We start from the raw sequence: 19,101 nt of genomic DNA on the forward strand, positions 1-19,101 counted from the left end.
TGAATTAAATTTCAGAAGTTAGTCTAATACTTTCAACCACATTTTAATTTCATAAAGCAACCTACTTTCAGCTAACACAAGAGAAAGATACATTACATGAAAGGGACAGTACAAAGGTGGGAAGACATTTAGAACAGCAATATCACTGGAAAAAATTTAAACATAATTATAAATTATTTTCAGTAAAATAACTGTCTAAAATTTCAACGCATTTCGAGAAGCAATCTAAAGAGTGCCTTTTTTTTTTTTTTTAAATGAGAAACAAAGTTTTCATTATTTTCCTCTCAAAAGCGATTTGGTACCACTCAGTCATTAGAGTAATTCATAAGGGCTTTCTTCCGCCTCGAAACTAACCAAACAGTGTATTTTAAATTTCAAAGTAATTTTGAAAGAAAGTATGAATTAAATGAACTTAAAAGTTTCAGGGTTATTTTACTTTTAAGCAGTAGCATTCCCTTATAAGGTGAGAAATAGTACATAGTACCTTACACTGAAGTATTTTCCATTAGTATATTCAAAGAGTCAATTACAAGAGTAACAGATGATGTTTCATTTTAGTTATATTTTTGAGGGATTTCTTTGTTTTGTTTAGGGTTTATCATTCAATGTCTACACAGAATTTTTGATTTTACTTTTTAAAAATGTTTTCCTGGAAAAAAAAAAAAAAAAAGAAAAAAATGTTTTCCTGGCTGGGTATGGTGGTTCATATCTGTAACCCCAGCACACTGGGAGGCAGAGGTGGATCACAAGGTCAGGAGTTTGAGACTGGCCTGGCCAATATGGTGAAATCCAGTCTCTACTAAAAACACAAAAATCAGGCGGGCACCTGCAGTCGCAGCTACTCTGGAGGCTGAGGCAGGAGAATCGCTAGAACCAGGAGGCGGAGGCTGTAGTGAGCTGAGATCAGGCCACTGCACTCCAGCCTGGGTGACAGAGCGAGACTCCTTTCTCAATAAATAAATAAATTAAAATAAAATGTAAAAAATGTTTTCTTTAGGCCGGGCACAGTGGCTCACACCTGTAATCCCAGCACTTTGGGAGGCTGAGGTGGGCGGATCACCTGAGGTGGGAGACCACCTGACCAACGTGGAGAAACCCAATCTCTACTAAAAATACAGAATTAGCCAGGCGTGGTGGTGCATGCCTGTAATCCTAGCTACACAGTTGACTGAGGCAGGAAAATCACTTAAACTTGGGAGGCGAAGTTTGTGGTGAGCCGAGATCGTGCCATATGCATTCCAGCCTGGGCAACAAGAGCGAAACTCCGTCTCAAAAAAAAGTTTTCTTTAAATGGTGAAAACCCTACTTTAGAGTAATATAATCAAGATACATATAATAAGGAAAATACTAATTAATAAAGCTATACTATTGGTTTCCCAAAAAGCAATGTTTTTGAACATCATTGTAAATTGTGGATGCGTATTATGAAATCTTAAGAGTTCTGAATTTTGATTATCAAAAGTAACCACATTTGACCATCTTTTCAATGACTTTCACGTGCTATATGCTTTATGCTTTAGGGAAGAAAATGTTATGTCATATAATTCAATTTTACTTAATCAACACATAATAAAATCTGAATTTAGAAAACAGAATACGGGTTTATTTGCAGTACTGAAGGTTAGCTGTCTTTACAATAAAATTGACTTAAACATTCAAGTATTTGAACATCCTAGTTCCTTTAAATTAAGAATACTGAGTTAACTTAGAAATAATGAAATCTGGCTGGGCCCGGTGGCTCACGCCTATAATCTCAGCACTTTGGGAGGTCGAGGTGGGCGAAACCACTTGAGGTCAGGAGACCGAGACCAGCCTGGCCAACATGATGAAACACCCTCTCTATTTAAAATACAAACAGCTGCGCATGGTGGTGCGCACCTGTAATCTCAGCTACTTGGGAGGCTGAGATAGAAGAATTGCTTGAACCTGGGAGGCGGAGGTTGCAGTGAGCCGAAATCGCGCCACTGCACTCCAGCCTGGGCGACAGAGCAAGGCTCTGTCTCAAACAAACAAAACAGAATGAATGAATGAATGAAATTTACTCCCTTATACATAAATCCACTTCAAACTAGCAACTTACATATTGAACATCTGCAATATACATAATCAAACTTTCCAACAACGAGAACATCTTGCACATCCACAGATACCTCCACGAATCGAGGCACAATGGAATAACATAAACCAAAATGCCCAACAGGTGAATTGTCTGTCACATATAAATTGTAAATTCAGTTCAGTTGTTCATTCCCAATGTCTCAACAACAACAAATTTTTCTTTTTAATAAGAGTAATTCGTCAAAAAAGAGGCTGCCGCCTCCAAAATCAAGCTCCAGGTAACACCTGAGTCAAATAATGGTATGAAATACCCAAGACCATTTTTTTTTTTTTTGGTCAGTATTTAATCTGAGGCTTTGGAAGTGGAAGAAATCTTAAAATAACCACTTAGTCTTGTTTCCAGCCTTCAAGCAGCTGAAATATAATCCCCAGAAATACAGACCCTCCCTCCAGGGAAACGTGTATGTGTGTATGTTTGTGTTTAAAGGCCTAGAGCAGTCAGAGATAGGATTACTGCCGTTTGCGTATGTTTTAAAAAAAAAAGTTCCACTAGAGAGGAAAGAATAACACAATATTCTTCGTCACAGGAAGGTGGGCCTGGGGGAACCCAGCCACCTTCGAAGACGCTAAGTTACGGAAAGCAGCCAAAACTCTGGGATCTGGGTGAGGCGTCCCCATCGGTTCTATGGAAACGAGAGACGCTGGGGGCCTAGCGCCTTCCAAGCGGCGGACCGAGCTGCAGAGCTGCGCAAGCCCGAGCAGGGGAAGCGGCTCAGCCCAGTACTGCAAGGAGGCGCTCGGTGCCGGTCCCCGCCGCGGCGAGCGTCGCGGGGTCTGCAGCAGCACCCACCACACCAATTCCAGCGCCAAGCGCGAAGTCGGGAGAGCGGGAAAAAACAGCGGCTGGAGAAAGGGCGAGAGCCAGACACCGCCGCCGCTTACCCCAGCCGCAACCTTCCCAGCCTCAGAGCCGGAGGGCAGAAACTTAGGGGGTACAGATTGGGAAAGAAACATCCCCACAGAGATAGAATGCACTGTGTCTTCCGAGCTGAGCCCCTTTACCTTCCCGGCCGAAGTGTGTGGGATGCTTTCCTCGGGTGGCGGCGGCGGCAAGAGCGACGACTGCCGCTGCAGCACTCAACTGCTTCACTAATCCGGGCTCTGGGAAATAATTTCCCGCCGCGCGCTAGGCAGCCCCGGAAGCGATAGTATCATTTCCGGGTGGTTGTCAGTGACGCTCTGGAGCCGTCGTCAGGGTGGTCATCGCTGTTGCCGGGCTTGAGTCCGGCCAACGGGTCAGACTCCCGCTAGATCACCACTGGAGGTGGAAAGACTGGTAAGTGATTTTACTGGGTTGCCTCCTGGGCCTGATATTAATGGCTGGCCAGGGCTATCTGCAGCATTGTGGCCAGCCCCAGAAGTGAGTGGGCGAGAGTTGAACCAGGAGTCCCCATCCAACCCCGTGGCGTTTGACACCCTGCGCAGCTGGAGAAGGCCCTGGGATCCCGGCTTACCGTCTTCTCCACTCGCAAAATCTGTCTCCGACTTGGAACTCGACCTCGAGTCCCCAGGTGTCCCTGGGCGAGGCCGAAGACACCGTGTATGGTGACTCGGCGTGATGCCGAGTTTCTCTGCCAATGATCAACGAGTGTCCTATCTCCCATTGGCAGCGTTTGGCCACTCTCGATTCCTCAGTACTGTTTCCGTAGTTCTGGGTTGCCATGCCTGGGAGGCAGGCGGTTGGCTGAAGAAGACATCATTTACAAACATTTGGAAGTGAGATGGGGAGGTTCCTTCCTGCTTTAGAATTAACTGAAGGTTCCCCCTGCCATTTGAATTGGGTGAGAAGAACGGTCTTTGTTTTCCTGGCTGAGACATAAGAGAACAAGCTTGTAATTTCATGCTTGGACATTAGATGCATTTTTGGATGGCAGTGATCAGTAAGTAGGTGTGCTTTCAGAAAGAAATGTTTGCGCTCTGCTCCTTTGTCAATAATGAAGGATTCAGGAGAATTTTGGATGGAGATCTGAGGTAGCCAGAATAGTTGTAAAGAGAAATTGCTTCCGACAAAGGGATAAGGTGAGGAAAGGTGATCATTTAAGATTTGAAAGTTGTGATGTAGTGAACCTTGGCGACTTCTCATAAGTAATGCAGTTTCTTAGGTAAGTAGTTTTCACTTGCCACCTTTTATTTAAATAATTACCTCCCACCAACCCCCATAAAAGGCAGCTGATTAATTTTTTTAAAAAACAGTCAGTTCCCAAGAGAGTTGTAGGTACTATTGCATTTTTCTTTATGGGTATGCTCCCCATACCCATAAAAACATTTTCTTTATGACAGCATACTCATAAAGAAAAATGCAATATGTTTAATTCAAGGTGCCTGTTACATCAGGCCAGTGCCTTCTTACCTTTTGAAAATAATGCAACCATATTTAGGACAGCACATTGATTTTCTAACCTTGTTGGTTAATAATTCAACAAACTTATAATCTCCCCCATTGATTCCAATTTTGACATTTTGTTGAATCTTGTGTGCTTTCTTTATTTCTCCAGTTGAAAGTATTAAAAATTATTTCAGGGATATTATGTATTATTTCTGTACAGCAACTAGTTTTTAGAGGCAGTGCTTTATCTCTATTAATTGCTCTTGAATGTAGCCAATCATTAATACTTACCCCGAGTAGATACTATCTGCCAGGCACTTTACATTTATTCTTTTATTTAATGCTTAATAAAGAAAATCACAAAAACTGTGTTATTTCCATTTTGCAAACAGACTGAGACTCAAAGAGGTTGTGATTTTCCACAAATGATATTATTAAATAGCACAATTAAAATTTGAATCCAGACTACCTGACTCTAAATTTTGGCTTTTTACTGTGCTCTATACCTTTATGAGTAAACATAACAGTATCATTTTCACTCGCAGGTAAATTTGGATAGATAGTATGTTACATTTAGAAATCAAGTGGATAGCAAAACTTGAGGATAAAGGGACTTACTGGATGCGTTCAACACCATAAGGTAATTTTAACATGTGAATAATGCAGTTTCTTTACTGCCTTTATTCTTGGCCAGTTTTATTATCCTAATTCAAACAAATGCCTATACTGTACATTGACATAACACTTGGGGCAAATACAGAAGATTTAGAGATCATCAGCATATTGGTGACTCAGTCCAGAGTATCAGCTATCTCTTTAGGCAGCTTTTCACACACACATTTGTATACATGTATACTTGTATTTGTGTGTGTGTGTGTGTGTGTGTGTGTGTGTGTGTGTAGGGAGAGAGAATGAGCAAATGCGCACAAATTTATAAAATTGAACTTTGTAATGATTTAGCAAAACTGTTCTGTTTCCCTCACGTAAACCTCAGACAGATAGAGGTTATCAAATAGTTCCAGGGAATGTGCTTAATTAAACCTGCCCATTTCAATACCCTATTCTATATAGAGAAACAGAAGTAGCCTAATTGTCAGAGAATTTACAAAAATTTAGTTGAAATGACCAATACTAGACATGACACAGAACTTAATTTTAAAGAATATCCTGTTTTACAACTAAATAGGTATAGCTAGCCTCAAATACTAATGTGTATTTGATTATATTGCATTGACTTGTAGGCAGATCTTTGCATTGACTCGTAGGCAGATCCTGTAGGCAAACCTCAGGGATATTTTGCTATCAAATTTCAGTTCTTATGAAGGTTGGGGTTATGTCTGTTTTGTTCATCATCTCATACCCAGCATCTAGCACTGTGCCTGGCATGTAGTAGAAGCTCAATAAGTAAGTCAGGAGCTGTGGCTTGTGACTGTAATCCCAACACTTTGGGTGTCTAAGGCAAGAGGATTTGAATCCAGATCCTCTAAATTTTGGCTCTATTTACTGTGTTCTATACTTACATTACAGTAAACTATGATCACACTACTGCACTCTGGCCTGCACAACAGAGCAAGACCCTGTCTCTAAAGAATAAAAATAAACATTTATTGAATGAATTATTCCTTTTTAAAATGTTATTTATCCACTAGAAGTATTCGTACATTCCTTTTTAAAATGTTATTTATCCGCTGAGAAGTATTTATATGTTAATGCTTAATTATTGTTACTCACCTTGACCCTGAAATATAGTATCCACTCCACACTCATTCATAAAAGGCAATGTGCTGTCCTACAAAGAAGACTGGACTGTGAGACAGGAGATAAGAGAATATCTAATATTTTTTTTCTGTGTTTATTCTCTGCTACTTAGTGTTAAATTACTTCTTACAGCGCAATGGATAAGTATTATTATCCTCCTTTTACAGATGAGAAAACTGAGGCAAAGATAAGCTTTGTAAATTGTCCTAGGTTACACATAGTCATTAAGCACAGCTATGAGTTGAATGAAGGCCTCTGACCCCAAAAGCAATAATCTTAACCACTTTGCTACATTGCCTCCAGTTGAATTTTTAATCCTGGCTCAGCTGCTAAATGTGTGCAAAAGCAAATTTATTTCTCTGGGTATCATGTTTCTCATCTATAACATATGGGAGTTTGATGGATTAGATTATCTGTAAGGTTCCTCTTACCTAAAAAATCCTCTGACTTTAGTTGACTCCCAAGTTTTATCTGAATATAGCAGTTCTAATGTGCCAGAAAACCCTCATCAATTTTGATGTGTTTCATGTAAGCTTTTATATGTGTTCATATCTTCCACGTTGGTAGATACACGATCATGTTTTTGCAACAGAAAGAACAGAGTTTTAAAAAAGAAATAGAGTTAAAAAAATCACAGCTATGCTTTTTTTTTAACCAGCTATGACACTAATAAGTCACTGAACCTTTGTGGGCTTATGTTTTCATGTGTAAAATGGATCCATAGGACTGCTGTGAGGGTTGAGTTGATATATAAAGCCTCAGACACATTGCCTGACACACAATTGCTATTAAATAAATATTGATTTTTTTTTCTTGCTCAATCTTGTAAGGATAAAAGATTAGTGGATATAAAACTTCTTTATAAATTAGACAAAGGTGAATAGTCTTTTCACTTACAGTCTGCTAGGAGAGCGAAAGTAATATACACAAATAATTCTTGTATGTGGGACAATTTACATACATAATTGAACACAAAACATGATGGGAATGCAGAGGAAAGGAATTCTTTTTTTTCCAGGAGGGCAGATGAGGAAAGACCCCAGGAAAAGGGTAATATTGAGTTTGTGCCTTATAGGATGGTAAGGATTTTGGCAGGGTAACAAAAGGGACAGGTGTTCTAATGGAAGATGCAAAAGTGTCAAAAAAGAAAACCTAAGTCACTTTGGACATGTAAAATGACTGAAGGCTGGTTATAAAGTGAAGATAACAATGTGGGCAAGTTAAAGATGTTAGGCTTTTAACAATAAGCAATCATCTGTGTATAACCATGATGGGGTGGAGGATGGAGTTGGCATTTGTTTTCTTTGTTATGGAAAAATGCCCATTTGTTACAGAAATATTAGAGTATACAAATAACCCAAAAAGGAAACAGAAAGGAAGGGTTGCCCCTGATCCCACCACTCAGAACTTACGATTTTTCTCTGTATTATTACAGATTTGCATATATGTGCTTTTAAAATAAAAATGAAATAATACTATCCATATTGTCTGGTGACCTGCTTTTTTTCAGTGTGTTATACCATGAATTTTTCCATGTCAATAAATTTGTTTCTATAAAATAATATTTAGGGCCTGCATGCTATGCAATTTTATGAATATGCTATAACTTTTAAACTGGCTTCTTACGGTTCTTTTTTTTCAACATTGCTCCAGACAAGGTAAATTTGTTTATTGATTTTTTTAGTAAGTGCAGGTGGCCAGGCGTGGTGGCTCACACCTGTAATCCCAGCATTTTGAGAGGCCAAGGCGAGCTGATTGCCTGAGCTCAGGAGTTTGAGCAACAGGGTGAAACCAGTCTCTACTAAAATACAAAAAATTAGCCAAGCGTGCCAGTGAGCACCTGTAGTCCCTGCGACTCCAGAGCCTGAGGCAGGAGAATTGCTTGAACCCGGGAGGCGGAGGTTGCAGTAAGCTGAGATCATACCACTGCACTCCAGCCTGGGTGACAGAGTAAGAGATTCTCTCTCAAAAAAATAGAGAGGACAGGTCAAACTTTAGTGCATCCCTTGAAATACATACATCCCATGTAAAAATTTTAACAAATACAAAAACTTAAAACGATGTCATTTTGACTAATTAGGCAATGTGGTATGTAAACAACTGTATTCAGAGAGGACCAGGGGTTGAGCTTGAACTCATGAACATGTAATGATAGCCTTGAAGAAGTTACTTAAATCCTCTGAGCCACAATTTCTTCATCTGTAAAGTGGTAATGCTATCAAGTTTATGGATTTACTAGGATTAAATGTACCAGTGTGTGAAAGTACACAGGCATCTGAAAAATTTTGTTAGGGGTCTCTAGTTTTGTTGTTTTTTTTTTTTTTCCTTTTTTTTTTCCCATTTATTTTATTGCATTTTAGGTTTTGGGGTACATGTGAAGAACATGCAAGATTGTTGCATAGGTACACACGTGGAAGTGTGATTTGCTGCCTTCCTCCCCATCACCTACATCTGGCATCTCTCCCCTTCCTATCTCACCCAGCTCCCCACACCCACCGTCCCTCCCCTATTTACCCCCCGACTGAACCCAGTGTGTAGTGCACCCCTCCATGTGTCCATGTGCTCTCATTGTTCAACACCCGCCTATGAGTGAGAATATGCGGTGTTTGATCTTCTGCTCTTCTGTCAGTTTGCTGAGAATGATGGTTTCCAGGTTCAGCCATGTCCCTACAAAGGACACAAACTCATCGTTTTTGATGGCTGCATAATATTCCATGGTGTATATGTGCCACATTTTCCCTGTGCAGTCTATCGTTGGCGGGCATTTGGGTTGGTTCCAGGTCTTTGCTATTGTAAACAGTGCTGCAATGAACATTCGTGTGCACGTGTCCTTATAGTAGAACGATTTGTAATCCTTTGGATATATACCCAGTAATGGGATTGCTGGGTCAAATGGAATTTCTATTTCTAGGTCCTTGAGGAATCGCCACACTGTCTTCTACAATGGTTGAACCAATTTACACTCCCACCAACAGTGTAAAAGTGTTCCTATTTCTCCACATCCCCTCCAGCATCTGTTGTCTCCAGATTTTTTAATGATAGTCATTCTAACTGGCGTGAGATGGTATCTCAATGTAGTTTTGATTTGCATTTCTCTGATGACCAGTGATGATGAGCATTTTTTCATATGTTTGTTGGCCTCATGTATGTCTTCTTTTGTAAATTATCTGTTCATATCCTTTGCCCGCTTTTGAATGGGCTTGTTAGTTTTTTTCTTGTAAGTCTGTTTTAGTTCTTTGTAAATGCTGGATATCAGCTCTTTTTCAGATGGGTAAACTGCAAAAATTTTTTCCCATTCTATTGGTTGCCGATTCACTTTAATGACTGTTTCTTTTGCTGTGCAGAAGCTGTGGAGTTTGATTAGGTCCCATTTGTCTATTTTGGCTTTTGTTGTCAATGCTTTTGGTGTTTTAGTCATGAAGTCCTTGCCTACACCTATGTCCGGAATGGTTTTGCCTAGATTTTCTTCTAGGGTTTTTATGGTGTTAGGTCTTATGTTTAAGTCTTTAATCCATCTGGAGTTAATTTTAGTGTAAGGTGTGAGGAAGGGGTCCAGCTTCTGCTTTCTGGACATGGCTAGCCAGTTTTCCCAACACCATTTATTAAACAGGGAATCCTTTCCCCGTTGCTTGTTTTTTTCTGGTTTGTCAAAGAACAGATGGTTGTAGATATGTTGTGTTGCCTCGGAGACCTCTGTTCTGTTCCATTGGTCTATATCTCTGTTTTGGTATCAGTACCATACTGTTTTGATTACTGTAGCCTTGTAGTATAGTTTGAAGTCCGGTAGTGTGATGCCTCCCGCTTTGTTCTTTTTGCTTAGAATTGACTTGGCTATGTGGGCTCTCTTTTGGTTCCATATGAAGTTTAAGGTGGTTTTTTCCAGTTCTGTGAAGAAGGTCATTGGTAGCTTGATGGGGATAGCATTGAATCTGTAAATTACTTTGGGCAGTATGGCCATTTTCACGATATTGATTATTCCTAGCCATGAACATGGAATGTTTCTCCATCTGTTTGTGTCCTCTCTTATTTTGTTGGGCAGTGGCTTGTAGTTCTCCTTGAAGAGGTCATTTATGTTCCTTGTTAGTTGTATTCCTAGGTATTTTACTCTCTTTGTGGCAATTGTGAATGGAAGTTTGTTCTTGATTTGGCTCTCTTTAAGTCTGTTATTGGTGTATAGGAATGCATGTGATTTTTGCACATTGATTTTGTAGCCTGAGACTTTGCTGAACTTGCTTATCAGTTTCAGGAGATTTTGGGCCGAGACGATGGGGTCTTCTAGATATACAATCATGTAGTCTGCAAATGGAGACAATTTGACTTCCTCCTTTCCTATTTGAATACCCTTTATTTCTTTTTCTTGCCTGATTGCTCTGGCTAGAACTTCTAGTACTATATTGAATAGGAGTGGTGAGGGAGGGCATCCTTGTCTAGTGCCACATTTCAAGGGGAATGCTTCCAGTTTTTGCCCATTCAGTATGATATTGGCTGTTGGTTTGTCATAAATAGCTTTTATTATTTTGAGATACGTTCCGTCAATACCTAGCTTATTGAGGGTTTTTAGCATAAAGGGCTGTTGAATTTTGTCAAAGGCCTTCTCTGCATCAATTGAGATAGTCATGTGGTTTTTGTCTTTAGTTCTGTTTATGTGGTGAATTACATTTATAGACTTGCGTATGTTGAACCAGCCTTTTATCCCCGGGATGAAGCCTACTTGGTCATGGTGGATAAGCTTTTTGACGTGCTGTTGCAATCAGCTTGTCAGTATTTTATTGAAGATTTTTGCATCTATGTTCATAATGGATATTGGCCTGAAGTTTTATTTTCTTGTTGAGTCTCTGCCGGGTTTTGGAATTAGGATGATGTTGGTCTCATAAAATGATTTGGGAAGAATTCCCTGTTTTTGTATTGTTTGGAATAGTTTCAGAAGGAATGGTACTTGCTCCTCTTTGTATGTGTGGTAGAATTTGGCTGTGAACCCATCTGGATCTGGGCTTTTTTTGAGTGGTAAGCTCTTAATTGCTGCCTCAACTTCAGACCTTGTTATGGGTCTGTTCAGGGTTTCGGCTTCTTCCTTGTTTAGGCTTGGGAGGAGGCAAGTGTCCAGGAATTTATCCATTTCCTCCAGGTTTACTAGTTTATGTGCATAGAGTAGGTGTGATGTGGTGCTAAGAAGAATGTATATTCTGTGGATTTGGGGGGAGAGTTCTGTAAATGTCTATTAGGTTTGCTTGGTCCAGGTCTGAGTTCAAGTCCTGGATATCCTTGTTAATTTTCTGTCTGGTTGATCTGTCTAATATTGACAATGGGGTGTTAAAGTCTCCCACTATAATTGTGTGGGAGTCTAAGTCTCTTTGTAAGTCATTAAGAACTTGCCTTATGTATCTGGGTGCTCCTGTATTGGGTGCGTATATATTTAGGATCGTTAGCTCTTCTTGTTGCATTGATCCTTTTACCATTATGTAATGTCCTTCTTTGTCTCTTTTGATCTTTGTTGCTTTAAAGTCTAATTTATCAGAGATGAGAATTGCAACTCCTGCTTTTTTTTATCTCCGTTTGTTTGGTAAATCTTCCTCCATCCCTTTATTTTGAGCCTTTGTGTATCCTTGCATGTGAGATGGGTTTCCTGGATACAGCACACCAATGGGTTTTGGCTTTGTATCCAATTTGCCAGCCTGTGTCTTTTGATTGGGGCATTTAGTCCATTTAGATTTAGGGTTAATGTTGTTATGTGTGAATTTGATACTGCCATTTTGGTGCTAGCTGGCTGTTTTGCCCATTAGTTGATGCAGATTGTTCATTGTGTTGATTCTCTTTACCATTTGGCATGTTTTTGGAGTGGCTGGTACTGGTTGTTCCTTTATATGTGTAGAGCCTCTTTCAGGAACTCTTGTAAAGCTGACCTGGTGGTGACGAAATCTCTGAGTACTTGCATGTTCCGAAAGGATTTTATTTTTCCTTCATTTATGAAGCTTAGTTTGGCTGGATAGGAGATTCTGGGTTGAAAGTTCTTTTCTTTAAGGATGTTGAATATTGGCCCCCACTCTCTTCTGGCTTGTAGGGTTTCTGCTGAGAGATCTGCTGTGAGTCTGATGGGCTTCCCTTTGTGGGTAACCCGACCTTTCTCTCTGGCTGCCCTTAGTATTTTCTCCTTCATTTCAACCCTGGTGAATCTGACGATTATGTGCCTTGGGGTTGCTCTTCTTGACGAATATCTTTGCGGTGTTCTCTGTATTTCCCGGACTTGAATATTTGCCTGCCTTGCTAGGTTGGGGAAGTTTTCCTGGATAATGTCCTGAAGAGTATTTTCCAGCTTGTATTCATTCTGTTCGTCGCATTCAGGTACACCTATCAAACGTAGATTAGGTCTTTTCACATAGTCCCACATTTCTTGGAGACTTTGTTCATTCCTTTTTACCCTTTTTTTTCCATTCTTGCTTACCCGTTTTATTTCATTGAGTTGATCTTCGACCTCTGATATCCTTTCTTCTGCTTGGTCAATTCGGCTGTTGATACTCGTGCATGCTTCGCGAAGTTCTCGTGTTGTATTTTTCAGCTTCATCAGTTCACTTATATTCCTTTCTATTTTGTCCATTCTCATTAGCATTTCGTCAAATCTTTTTTCAAGGTTCTTAGTTTCTTTACATTGGGTTAGAACATGTTCTTTTAGTTCACAGAAATTTCTTACTACCCACCTTCTGAAGTCTGATTCTGTCATTTCATCACAGTCGTTCTCCATCCAACCTTATTCCCTTGCTGATGACGAGTTGTGATCCCTTTTAGGAGGAGAGGTGTTCTGGTGTCGGGTGTTTTCATCCTTTTTGCGCTGGTTTCTTCCCATCTTTATGGATTTATCCACCTGTCGTCTTTGTAGTTGCTGGCTTTCAGCTTGGGTCTCTGAGTGGACGTTCTGTTTGTTGATGATGAGGTTATTTCTGTTTCTTGGTTTTCCTTCTTACATTCTGGCCCTTCTGCTGTAGGTCTGCTGAGGTCCACTCCAGGCCCTGCTTGCCTGGGTATCACCTGCAGCAGCTGCCGAATAGTAAGGGCTGTTACCAGTTTTCTTCTTCTGCTATCTTTGTCCCAGAAGGATACCCACCAAGTGTCAATCCGATCTCTCCTTTATGAGGTGGCTCTTTGGATATATAGGGGTCAGGGAGCTGCTTGAAGAGACAATCTCTTTTTATAGGAGCTCAAATGCAGAGCTGTGAGCTCCATTGTTGATTCAGAGCTGCTGGGCAGGTACGTTTAGGTCTGCTGCAGCAGAACTCATAAACCGCTTTTTGTTCCCAGGTGCTCTGTCCCAGGGATTTAGGGCTTTATGAGTTTCCATTATGCTGCTGCCTTCTTTTTTTTTCCTTCAGAGCTGCCCTGCCCAGCAAGGAGGCAGCCTTGTCACTGTCTGCCTGTAGAGGCTTTGCTGAGCTGCTGTGGGCTCTGCCCAGCTGCTGAGTAAACTTCCCTGCAGTCCTGTTTATATGGGCGTAGTTAGAACTACCTCGGCAATGGTGGCCCACTTCTGTTGGGGCGGAGTCTCTCTGCTGTGGCGGGTTGCCTTGGCAATGGGGGGCTGCCTCAGCAATGGCGTGTTGCCTTGACAACGGCGGGCTGCCTCAGCATTGGCTGACTGCCTCCATAGTGGTGGGCTGCCTCGGTAATGTTCGAGGCCCCTCTCCCGCAGAGCTGGACCGTCTGGGGTTCAGCTACGCTGTCTGTGAAACTCTCAATCCAGAAAGTTTCTGATTGCTGGTCTTTTGTGGGGGTGGGACCAGCCAAGCCTGATCACTGGCTCCCTGCCTCAGAGCCTTTTTTTTTTTAAGTTGGTGCTCTAGTCACCTGTTGAAGAGGTGCCGGGTCTGAGTTTTTTCCCCTGTGGCAAGTCACTGTGCTGGCTTAAACAGCGGCACTGAGATTTGTGGCGCTTTTTTTGCCCTGGAATCTACTGTCCTGGTTCCCTGCTCCATCCCCTTTTAAACAGACGAATGGGCGACTTCCTGTGGCTCCAATCGCCAGCCAAAGGGGCACCGGGACCGTTGTATTTTGTACGGAGAACCGCTGCTCCGGGGCGCCGATAATGCTGCCGCGTGGGGCAAAGCAGCGGTGCCAGCTGAAACAGCTGCGCTGGCGACCCGTGGAGCTCCTCTGCCTGGGAATTTCCTAGTCTGTGGGCAATAAAAATGCAGCGTCCACTCACCCTCTGTGCTTTCACTGGGAGCTGCAATCCTGAGCTGTTCCTAAACGGCCATCTTGGATCGATCCTCGTTTTGTTTTGTTTTTAATAAACTCACTGTTTTAAAATAAGATCTGTGGCTCCAACTGTCAAGTCAAACAGACTTGGATTCGAATCCCAACTCTAACACTAGTTGTATGACAGTGAGAAAGTTACTTTTCTAGTTTCATTATTTGTAAAATGGGAATAATGATGTCTTCATAGGCCTTTTGTGAAGATTAAGTAAAATAATGCATACATAGAGTTTAATATAGTGCCTGGTATAGTCAGCACTTTATTTGTTCAAATTCCCCTAGAAGCAGATGCCAAAAGGAGATTAGGTGTACAAGATGTTTATTGGGGAAACTGCCTGAGAAGAAGAAAATAGAGGGAGCAAGAGTAGGAAGTGCCTTCAGACCTCAATGCATGTCTGACGGCCTAAAAAGAAAAGAAGGAAGGAAAAAAGAAGAGTTGAGTAAGAATATTAAAGTGCTGCATTGTTCTAAGAAAGCTGCAACTAGACCAGTGCAGAGTCCAAAAGCCAAAGTCATGTATTAGAGGAATCCCATGTTGCCACGGTATTCAATGTTAGTTATTATTAAAAATGATCAACAGTTGTCATATGCTAAAACTTACAAATACGTTTGAATTTCAAATCCTGAATTTTATTGCCTGTCCCACCCCCTCCCGCCCTCCACAAAAGTACAATCCCTACTGCCAGACATTGACATTAACATTTGAGTCATATGTTCTTACACTATCTTCTTTTACAATACAGTTTTGTTAGCCATAACAGGAATCAAAACATCTGTTCCAAATAACGGTTTAGAAATGCAAATATTAGCTAAGCAACTGATTTTTGGCATTAGGTGGTTAAACACAGACTGTTGTCTAAATTTCAGATAGCCAATAAATATAATGTAAATCTTTTCCTTTTTTCTGAGACGGTCTCACTTTGTCACCCAGCCTGGAGTACAGTGGTAGAATCACAGCTCGCTGCAACCTTGAATTCCTGGGCTCAAGCAATCCTGCCACCTCAGCCTCCCTAGTAGCTGGGGCTATAGGTGTACACCACTATATAAAGAACCCCTGTACTCAAGCAATCCTCTTGTGCTGGCCTCTCAAAGTACTGGGATTACAGGCATGAGGCACCATTGCCTGACCTCATGCCTATAATCCCAGCACTTTGGAATCCATAGTTAGAATATAAACCTAAAACTTGAATGTCTATTTGCCTCTTTACCAAAGATACCTCTGTAGCCACAAAGGTAAAAATATAGTTTTATAGGATCCTTCCCACCAGCCCCCATCACTTTTTAGTAGGTAAATGTAGAGATCCATCATTTTAGTGCTTTTTAAATGGCAGGTTATAAGCTATCAATTTGGTGAGTCATAGCCTGTATTTTTGTTTCAGATACATGTGGTTTCAGGATTGGGGATAAAAAAAAATGTATTTGTTACTGGGAAACACAGCTGAATTTGAAAACAACTTATTTAGATTAACTATCATACACGAGGAAATGAAGATTAGACAGGTGATTTACATAATGAATAACTCAGGAAACATGTGACTTGAACCAGACGCTAGGTCTTAAGAATCTAAATTTAGGGCTTTTTCTTTTTATCATGCTTCCCGGAAAAGGCTTCTTGTTTGCTCTACTTAGTAGGGCATACAGTTATTCCAGTTGGCTTATATCATAGTGCTATTCTGTTATTTGTTAAGATTTGTTTTTGTTATATAACAAATAACTTTTGTTACTTGTTTGCTAACATTTACTCAAAAGATCTCTTCCCTGACTCTAACCATGGGATATTAGGGAGAATGTACAGCTGCAGTTGTTTATAGCAGCCAACAGTCATGCCACATCACCGGTTTACTGTCCATTTTCCTTACAGGGAGCATAGCTAATTCAACACTTTAAGTTTAGAGTTTAAACTGAGCCATGATAGGAACTCATTTTGAAGAGCATTCTACTGATGAAGGCGGAATTTTTAGTAATATAGACGAATAGTTTCTGTTTCATTTTGTCAAGACATTTCTTTTTCTATTATCTTTTTTATTGTTTTTGAAGATGGAGTCTCACTCTGTCACCCAGGCTAGAGTGCAGTGGTGCAATCTTGGCTCACTGCAACCTCTGCATCCCAGGTTCAAGCGATTCCCCTGTCTCAGCCTCCCAAGTAGCTGGGACTACAGGCATACGCCACCACACCTGGCTAATTTATTTTGTATTTTATTAGAGACGGGGTTTCACTGTGTTGCCCAGGCTGGTCTCCAACTCTGAGCTCAGGCAATCTGTCCCCCTTGGCCTCCCAAAGTGCTAGGATTACAGGTCTGAGCCACTGTGCCCGGCCCTATGTCCCAACATTTCTTTTTTTTCTGAGACAGAGTCTCACTCTGTCACCCAGGCTGGAAGGCTGGAGTGCAGAGGCATGATCTTGGCTCACTGCAACCTCCACCTCCCAGGTTCAAGCGATTCTCCTGTCTCAGCCTCCTGAGTAGCTGGGATTACAGGCATGTGGCAGCATGCCCAGCTAATTTTTATATTTTTAGTAGAGATGGGGTCTAGACATGTTGGCCAGGCTGGTCTCAAACACCTAACATCAAGTGATCTACTCACCTTGGCCTCCCAAAATGCTGGGATCACAGGCGTGAGCCATTGCACCCTGTCGTCATGAGATTTCTCATTTTTCTTGACTTTTCAAACCAGTTCATCAAATATTTTTCACTTTAAAAATGCAAGTTTTGTGTATAATCACATAACAATGTATTCCTTTAAATTTTTTCAGATACATCATTCTTTCCTTCTCTAACATGTATTCATGGTAGCCATCAGAAATGCTCACGGGCAGTTTAGGTCTTCCAAGGTGATCCTCTGCTGTTAAGAGCTTTCAGTGGGAAGGAATTTAGGAGTAGGGCTGGGGACCTTCTAGGCTCTGTTTCTATGTTGCTTTCTTTTTTTTTTTCTTTTTTGAGACAGAGGCTGGTTCTGTTGCCCAGGCTGCAGTGCAGTCGTCCAATCTTAGCTGACTGCAACCTCCGCATCCTAGGTTTAAGCAATTCTCCTGTTTGAACCTTCCACTCCTGCCTCAGCCTCCCATAGACTTTTGTTTCTATGTTGCTTTCTGTACTCTGGTATCTTTTAGTGCTGCCAAGTACTTATTCTTTTGATTAACTTTACTTGGCCATTCTCTTTCTAGGGCTTCTCATTTGTCCAGCTCAGCGGATCTCAAGCTTTTTGTCTCAGGAGTCCTTTATACTCTTAAAAATTACTGAGGACTTCAGAGAGTTTATATTTATGTAATTATATCTACTTACATTTTTTGTATTATAAATTGAAATGTTTTGAAAATATTTAATTAAATAAACCACTACATATTAACATAAACAACTCTAAAAAATACCCTCTATTTTCCAAAACAAAAATTTTAGTGGAAGAGTAGTTTTATATTTTGCAAAGTCTCATCAATGTCTGGCTTAGTAAAAGAAAGCTGAATTTCAGATCTTCTTCTGCATTCAGTCTTTAGTGATATGTTGTTTTGGTTGAAGTAGTAAGTGAAATCCAACCTTACACATGTATATAGTTGGAATAAAGGAGCTATATTCTTCACACCTGTAATTCCAGAACTTTGGAAGGCTGAGGCAGGTGGATCATGAGGTCAGGAGATCGAGACCATCCTGGCCAACATGGTGAAACTCCATCTCTACTAAATATAAAAAAAGAAAATAACTAGCCGGGCTTGGTGGCACGTATCTGTAGTCTCAGCTACTTGGGAGGCTGAGGCACGAGAATGGCTTGACCCTGGGAGGCAGAAGTGGCATTGAGCCAAGATCATACCACTGCACTCTAGCCTGTCAACAGAGCAAGTCTCCATCTCGGAAAAAAAAAAAAAAAAAAAAGGCTTTCTGATTGCCCCCCCAAAAAAGAAAGGAGCTATTTAAATGGCCTTTTCAGATTATTGTGAATATTCTTTGATCACCAAAATTTAACAAGTAGAATTTTATTAAAATTTAGTTGCAGTGTAGAATCTGATATCATATCAGTTTACTTTTGGTACTTTATTACTTTAAAATCCCTTGGTGTATTTCATACTTTGAATAAATCTTTTACAAATACATGATTCTGTTACATAATGTACCAGACTTTTGGAAAATATTGATTCATTGAGGTATGCTGATTTTCCAAATCTTAATAGATTTCATTATACAACTTTAAAAATTCCCATTTGTTAATAACACCAGTAGTCTCATCAGGAGAATCTTGTAGTATTGGAAAACTGTCCATCTGGCATTATATGTATTTTCCAAAATCCTAAGTTTTGCTTGGGAAGCTCAAATTTTATCATTGGCAACAAATACTGTCTGATGTTTTCATTGATGTTACAGCCCAATTAGATTAATTTTGAGAAAATATGTAGTGTACACAAAGGTTCGTAAAAGTATTGATAGTAATTTTTGACCAGGTATAGTGGCTCAGGCCTGTAATCCCAGCACTTTGTGGGGCAGAGGTAGGTAGATCACTTGAGGTCAAGAGTTCAAGACCAGCCTGGCCAACATGGTGAAACCTCATCTCTACCAAAAAAAAAAAAAAAAAAGAAAAAATACATATATAAAATACAAAAATTAGCCAGGCATGTTGGCATGCACATGTAGTCCCAGCTACTTGGGAGGCTGAGGCATGGGAATCGCTTGAAC

The 19,101-nt window shown here is 40.6% G+C and overlaps 2 protein-coding genes across 5 annotated transcripts in view; one reads left to right on the forward strand and one right to left on the reverse strand.

Moving 5' to 3' along the window:
- The window catches only part of SLF1 (SMC5-SMC6 complex localization factor 1), a 95,115-nt gene extending 91,462 nt beyond the window's left edge, over positions 1 to 3,653 (reverse strand). For 2 of the 3 annotated variants that reach the window (XM_032274000.1, XM_032273390.1), the window contains exon 1: positions 3,573 to 3,653. The gene's annotated coding sequence lies outside the window, so the exon portion shown is untranslated. Of the gene's footprint in view, positions 1 to 3,120; positions 3,280 to 3,572 lie in introns of those variants that run through there. The other variant, XM_032273756.1, reaches the window with a different exon arrangement.
- The window catches only part of KIAA0825 (KIAA0825 ortholog), a 461,146-nt gene continuing 445,321 nt past the window's right edge, over positions 3,277 to 19,101 (forward strand). The window contains exon 1 of one of the 2 annotated variants that reach the window (XM_032271836.1): positions 3,277 to 3,394. The gene's annotated coding sequence lies outside the window, so the exon portion shown is untranslated. Of the gene's footprint in view, positions 3,395 to 3,720; positions 3,999 to 19,101 lie in introns of those variants that run through there. The other variant, XM_032271256.1, reaches the window with a different exon arrangement.

The sequence above is a fragment of the Sapajus apella genome, unplaced genomic scaffold, assembly GCF_009761245.1.
Source record: "Sapajus apella isolate SASKATOON/1434 unplaced genomic scaffold, GSC_monkey_1.0 scaffold1, whole genome shotgun sequence".
Classification (NCBI taxonomy): domain Eukaryota; kingdom Metazoa; phylum Chordata; class Mammalia; order Primates; family Cebidae; genus Sapajus; species Sapajus apella.